The sequence below is a fragment of the Frieseomelitta varia genome, unplaced genomic scaffold (genome assembly GCF_011392965.1).
Source record: "Frieseomelitta varia isolate USP_RPSP 00005682 unplaced genomic scaffold, Fvar_1.2 scaffold_834, whole genome shotgun sequence".
NCBI classification, from domain to species: domain Eukaryota; kingdom Metazoa; phylum Arthropoda; class Insecta; order Hymenoptera; family Apidae; genus Frieseomelitta; species Frieseomelitta varia.
The window spans coordinates 440,057-447,845 of NW_025110628.1; the positions used below are offsets into that span (position 1 = coordinate 440,057).

The 7,789-nt window shown below is 37.6% G+C and overlaps 1 pseudogene; it reads right to left on the bottom strand.

Annotated features, from left to right (window-relative positions):
• Positions 1-5,379: 5,379 nt before the first annotated feature.
• Positions 5,380-6,908, bottom strand: LOC122536426 (annotated as a pseudogene).
• Between the last annotated feature and the right edge of the window lie 881 nt (positions 6,909-7,789).

Sequence of the window (7,789 nt, forward strand, 5' to 3'; positions counted from 1 at the left end):
ACGAAATCTTTTAGCGGCTTCCACCTAGTCTTCTACTGAAAAGTCTTCCGATTCGACAACGACCCGAGTGTGTGTACTCTATTTTATGAGATAGCCCCGACAGATAACTGCGGTTTCCTGCGGCCGCGAGAGACGAAAGGAGACGGGCTTACGGCTGAGCAGCAGCGTCGAAGAGAGAGGTCAAAGGGAAACGCTGGCAACGGGGGAAAGAAGAGAGAACGACGCGCGCCGGCAGATAAAGAAAGGAGAGAGAAGGATACGAGGGGAAGCTAACAACGAGCCGATTCAACGGTGAAGCCCTGAGAGCTCTTACACCTTCTCTTCTCTGTGTTCCTCCGTTCACTCTGCCGCCGCCCTAGCCTTTCCTCGCACTTTTTCTTTTTTCTCTCTCTCCTTTTGTGAACAAACATCGCGCGGTATCTACACCCGCACGACTAGAGGCGGCAAGTTGCGTGAAATGAGCGCGATAGCACGTGCCTTCACGCTTGCCTCTCGCACACCAATGTTACACCCTCTTCGTCATCGTCGTGCGAAGATACTACGAACGATATGAATTCCGCGAGAACTTTGTTTGCAATTGTTTGATCAATCGCTGAATAATTGGGAAATTCGAAATAGAAATGAAATAGGGATCTAACTCTCGTTTCCCGTAGGATCTTTAGGGAAATAAAGTACTCGAACGCTTATTGGGATCTTTGTACATTGTGTAAAATATTTTGAGATTTCATTGAGATCGTCGTGAAACCCGACTGCCTTGATTGTAGTAAAATTTGTAGCAGGTATAAAAATATTATGTAGGTGGTGCAAGATAGTTATGCAAATAACAGTTACTCACGAAAGTAGCCAAGCATTTGCAGAACATTTTTGTGAATATATAATGCGCATTATGCAAAATGTTTGGAGATTTCATTAATATCGTGCCGGAACTTGACACCGTGATTATATTCTGAATCAAGTCTGGAAATGTATACTTGAGGGACGCAACGAGTTTATTTAAGGAGCGCGAGATAGCTAAGCAGAGCGTACGAAATTACGCTTAAGAAAGTGAAAATGCTTCGTCTGTTCTTTACACCTTCATCCATAAAAAAAGAAAAAGAACATTGGAATCATTAACCGTATTATGTCTCTCTTGCGTCATTCCGCTTTTTGCGTGCTTAAAATAAAAGAGATATTTGCAACAGAGTCAGCGAGAATATAACGAAGCCAATGATAGTAATTTTCGAAGAGAGGACCAATGATCACGATATTTCCACAGTGTGTAACAACTGCCAGCGTACATACTTATCACAATGAAAAACGGAGAAACGACAGAGAGTATTATAGTTTCGGAAGTGGGTATTCTGTATTTCGGTATATAGACGGGGAGATAAACGTACAATCAAATTATTATCGATTTACGAGGCACGCGATGAGTCGAGAGCGAAAGGAAAAAAAACAACTGGCCAGGCTGTCGACTCTTAACTTCTCGTTGTGCGAATATTTCGTGCGATCAGTTTCACGTGCAAACTGATATTTATGGTACCCTCATGGTGTCGACTTGTAACGTTACGGTGCCAGAGTGCGTGAGCGCGAACCATAATCCAAGTCTGGCATGGTTTCGTTTTGGTACGTGAGAAGTAATTGAAGGGTTGTCGGTGCATTTGCGCGGGTCAGCCAATGTTAACGATTCCCCGGGCCAAGTATTAAAGATCGTTGCTGCCTTCTTTTTTTTTTCCGCGGCGAGAAATTGAAGTCCCTTCTCGGCCTCCTCGTCCTTCACACGTTGGCTCGTTAAAAGACAAATAGCTAGGAGCAAGTAATTGCAAATAGTGTAAGATTGTTTTCCTTCCTCTCTCTTTCTCTGCTTCTTTTTCTTTCGTCTCCTTTGCCATTTCCTTTATTATCTCCTTCGCCGCTGTTTTTCCTTTCATTGCGCGTGAGTGAAATGTTACCGGCGCCTGGCAACGGAAAAAGTTGGATATATTGAAACTTTGAAAGCCGAGACGAACACGTGCCTAACGACATAACATAACGTATGGCTCTTTATACCTTACGGTGGCACGAAGCAACGTTCACAAACGAAGGAGAAGAATTTCACGCGAATCAAAAACGACGAGACACGTCAACTGTGCAAATATGCCGAATGTAATTTGAAATTGATTAGCTACGAATGAGAAGTTATATAAAGAAGAAATAGTGTGTTATTGTACATTTTTGTGGTATCGTTTCAACAAAAGTTATTAAGACACGGCCCAATGATTTTAGTCGATATAGCTTTTTCCCTCGTATACTTTTTTTTGCTGTAAAAGAGGTTGTCACGTTTGAATGGTTTCAACAGTGATCTCGGATTCCGACTATATGGGGGGTAAATTCAGAATCCTTGCAGACAATGATTTTATGGTCTAATGACTGTAGGATACTAGCCGCAGTATTGATTCGACCTTTGCTGCAACCAGAATTGGTGATGCTGGACCAGGAAACTGGTTTCTTTTTTTATAGTTATCTGTTTTTTTTTTTTTTTTTATATTCTTTAAACCGAGCGAAACAGCTTGAACTTGAATGACCTAGCTTAATTTTCCATCTAAAACTAGTTCTTCCAAATTCCGTTTAAATTTAAGAGTTTTAAAGCTCTAAAAAATATTTTACATTCTTAGTGTTTCACATTTCTAACAATTAAAAACAGTTTAAAAAAAGGAAAGGAAATAGAAAAAAATATGCAGTTATATTTTTACTGTCTCTTATTATCTAGGTTAAATTTTATTAAATACAGATTTTTATCTACGTTAGCGAAGGAGAGATTTATTTAAATTGCATTTCACTTGTTGGGAATTAAAATGTACATTGTTGTCATTTTTCTACCTCGCCAGAATCGTATGATAATCTTCAACGCTTGCATTTTTTTCAAACAATTGCTATTTTCATAAGAATTAAAATATCGCAAACACCTTTTGGATTGAATGTTCGAGTTTAGACTTTCACAGCTTGGATATTTTAATAGATCCATTATCGTCTAGTGTTTCATTTTCCGTGCAGCCGCCTGACTTTCAAAATTTGTTAAATATTCCGATCCAAACGGTGGATATCAAAATTATTGTTATTACCGACAAAGGCACGCGTTTCCTGGTGAAGTCGTGGCCGTGTTCGTGACTCGTGCAAGTACTTAAGTAGCGTTCGAGCGGCACGGTCACCTGCCTTCACGCTGGAGTGACTTGTAAATCACTTCACCAAAACTGGGGTACGTGCTGCCGCGGCAGACAAAGAAGAACTACGAAAAAAAGGAGGAAAAACCGATGCTTAATCGAGACAAAACAATGCCGGACAAGCCGAATGCTGCCGGTTTCGTTGTCTTCGTTCGCTGCTAACCCTTGTCACTGGCTGATCACTGATTTCAAAGATGTTGCAATCGATCAGGGCTGGAGAGAAAATAGTAAATACAATTTAAATATTTTTATTTTCTCACCTGTGTAGTTACACATGGAAATAGTATTGTAAAATAAGTATTTCATTAAAATATAGGAAAATAATATTTCATCAAATAGTAGTATTTCACAGAATAGTAGTTAGAATAATGGTAACTAATTGTAAATAGTAGTATAATTGAAACTAATAGTACATATATACGTATACACGTGTCACGTTTATATCTCATATATACGTATACAAGAATTATATCTTATGTTCTCGAGTATCACAACGGACCATAGTTATTTTAAAATAAAATTCTAAGTGTCATTGGGCAAATTACAATAATCAAAAAAGAGCAAAATGGGAATTTAATTTGTTGGGATTGGTCGTTAACAAAGAATGTAGTTATGCTATTTTTCACTTAGCTTACATTCGCTTTTTTTCTCGAAACGGAAATCTTTCTCTTAAAAATAAATTGGTACTTAAATTTATTTAGTTTGAAATTTATTTATTTTGAGATATACAATTAGTATACAGTATATAAAATACTGTATATACAACAGTATAAATACACAATATATACGATATATTGTAACAATACTAATATGTCAGTTGCAACATATACACGCGCTATTACAACAATCCTTGGTACCATCTTGGTATGCGATTCCATTTGAAAAAAATGATCAATCATTTTAATTACCCCAGCCAAAAGTGACGTTCCGAACAATTACTTTCTGCATCTCGTCCGCCGTCTACAACCTTTCATCTTCTTCTTCGTTGCTCCGTCTCATCAACCGTGATGAGAGGTAATTAAATTGTCATGCACTCGATGGAACACTTTCTACATTGTTTCAAATAATTAGGCGCTTGCGAGGTGCATACTCGCTGCGAATCTCGGTTCAAGGGCAATTTAGGAAATCGTTTACCGATCGTCCTTGACACTGGTACGCGGAATCGTATTTTCGTAAATGTGTACACGAGCTTGGTACCGGCGGCCGGTTGTACGCGCGAGTTTCTTTTGTCGGTGCACGAAGTCGAAGCACGCGTGCTGCACGTGCCTTGTTTCAGACGTGACTCGGTCACCATTTCGTCTTATATTTAGTTAACCGTCTTATTTTGCCCCCGTCGCACCCTGAAAAACAAAGCAGTCGCGCACTCCTGCTGCCTCACGGCTGTCCAAGCTTGAAATTGCATCGGCGCACCGCGCAACTCTGACCCAAATATCTCGTTTGACGCCAGAATTTTCATTTCTTTTCACTTGAGGATCAAACTGGAGAAATTTTGTTGATTTGCAATGGCACGATTCTAGATGTTCGGATGATTTTTCTTCAAACATAGTAAATAAAACCTTGCGTTCTTCATTGCGTTGCAAAAGTTTTTTCTACTCTTTGTATTTCAATTTCTCTGGTACAAGTTTCATACTTCAGTTCTCGATAAGTTTGGTATTAAAATAAAGCGTATAATTTGGACATGTTGCAAGGAATAAGAGCGCAGTTTCTCCTGATGAAATGCTAGGTTATTTTCTTACGAAAATAACATTATCAATTACAGATCGTGCAATATTCAAACACTGCGTCGATAATTCAGAGAAGCCTTAAACGATTGTCCTTAAACAATTCAACGACTAGCAATTCCAGCGAAAGAAAATTGATGCAAGGATTTTTGAGTAGCGAGATTTAATTAAAATCAATAAACTATTCTAAAACAAGACAAAAGTAATGGAATTAAAGTCTGTGGTAAACTGTTGGACGAAACGGGCAAATGGACGAAATGTCGGCCGATGAATATTAATTAAGATCGATAAATTATCACGGAGTAGAGGATGAAAGTAACAGGATTAAAATCTGAAGCCTAATTGAGAAACAGCCGGACAAATGATTTCGTATTGTTTATTGACATATCTACACTGTATTTTCATTTGCTCTAATCTGGATTATCCTATACAGCTGTCTCCCTCATGCTCGCCTTAGTTATCTTAAAATTCCTTTAGGCTTATATCCAGAGTATCGGGTTTTGGACTTTTTTCGTACGCTTATACACATCGGATGCTTGCCGTATGCTAGGGTGGACCACCAGATGGTCCACGATCGTCTGGTTCGGCGGCTCTGCCATCTGATGCCGAACTTTCGCATTGTTTCTTCAGGCATCGAATTGGTCGCGAAATAAATTCTGCAAGTACTACAAAACGCGTCCGTGTTCTTTTGTCTAACCGTTCGCCATACGATTATATTAACGAAGGAAGGAACGGAATTCGATTTATCGTTTGTCAATCGTGCGTGATCTGAACAAACGCACGAATGGCAGAAATACCGATGCCATAAAACTGAACTTTAATTATTTCATATACGTCAACTGCTTAACACGCAGTGATTCATGCTGTTGACACAAAATAGTATGTATTGTAATACGACATGTATAATTAATATAGAAACAGTATATAGATGCTTTTTATTTATTTTTATTTAATACATGCTTCTTCCGTGTTAATGAGAACTTAACCTTGTAAATTTAAGTTAACATATATGTCATGCTACACGAAGTACAACGCTCATTTTGTTTATTATTTGTATTCTGTTATAGGTATACTTGAATCACTTGTCCATCAAACGTGATTGCCGTTTGCAATAGGTTGCTTGTTTTGTTGAAATAACTTTACTCTTGCTTACACATAATCGCAAACAACAAATTTTTAAATCTTCCGATTCCACACGTTGAACGAAACTTTCCAGAAAAGAATGGACATTTAAATATGTACTTAAATTGCTTGATTATGGGAATGAAAGTTAATCAATAAGAAGGTAATAAAAATGATGACAGATTGTCTATTGCACCTTAGAATGTACCTATATTTATGACACTTAATAATTATACGCTATTCATATATAGCAAAATTCAGTGAAAATTAAAAGTCACATGTAATAATGAAACTTATTCGTAAAAGAAGATCGGTACTTAGTGATCGAAATGTATCACTTAAAACAAATATCATGACGTCTCATTTAAAGCTGTGCTGTACTAGATAAGTGCGATTAGTTTGGTTTAAATTTCCGACCGTGATCGGAAGCTGTCATTAAAGCTGTCCTTAACGAGGGATAAATATTTATTAGAAGATGATTACGCCATAAAGTCTGCTATGAATCGCAATGGTTTTACTTTCGTTCCAGAGCCGCCACTTTTCCCTGATACTATTCCTCTTCTTTTTCTCTTTGCAGCGTGTCTCTCGTCTCTTCTTCGCGCCAGAAAGATCGTAAACGGTATAAATGTTACCCAATAGGTACTTACCTCGTTCGTTTTCTTTTTCCTTTCATTTGCGCCAGTATACGCCTCGGAGCACCTTTCACATGCAGCAGAAACATCGTTCGCTCTTCGTTTCTGGCGACCACCTATTATTCCTCGCTCTCGCCAGCCAATAGGCAATGTATTTCGCATTTCTTCATGCGTATAGGCATCCTGATGACATGTGGCTGGCGGTCAACACGCTCGTTTATAGTCCTGTTGTCCTTTCTACCCTTTATAGACATCTACGTATGCTTTTTCTAGGTATTATGTGGCTGCTGGGACAACGAACTGACTAGGGACTCGCTTCTTGCTCTTCTTTAAGCGTTTTCTTTCATGGTATCACTTTCTCATTGCAATTCTTTTTTTTTTTTTTTAAGTAATACATTCTCCTACGCCATAATGTTACACATTAGGGCTCGTAAAATTTTATTTAATTTTATGTTTGTAATTTTAATCTAACAACATGATGGGTTACAGCTTCAAAATACGTATAAAAATTTGTTAGCACTGTAATTTTATTTGAAATAGTACTTGTTGCATTATTCATTATCTGTAATAGATAGCCTCAAATCATTGAATTATGTGTAATTATTTATATCAAGTTACTTTGGGTATTTGATTTTGTTTTGTATTCTACACTCTTCCCGATAGAGACTAATTGCAAAATTAAGTCACATTCAGGATTCTACAATTCAGTAATACGTAGGTTTAAATTGCTATGACTCAATGCCCAATACCGTTAAGGGTTAATTGATATTACGTAATTAACGTTTGATATATTTAATAATCGTATTGAAATTTTCTTTAGATACGAGTCACATAAAATGCCCTCGAGTTACGATATAAATTTAATTTTTTTAACCGAGTTACTTCAATTGTATTAAATTGCGTTCGAAGATGATTATTAAAAGTGAAACTTGCTTAATCAGTAACTTCTTACGTAAAAAGGTTTTTATTTCATAGTCGTTAAAATTAACGTTCGCGCAGCTAATAAGAGTAAAAATCCTACATTGCAAGTACCAATTACATGGACGGCTAATTTAGCTTTACAAGCCTACGAGTACGAGACGATGGAAAGGGGCGGTTTTAGGGTAGAGTTATCTCATTGAAAATTCTTACGTAC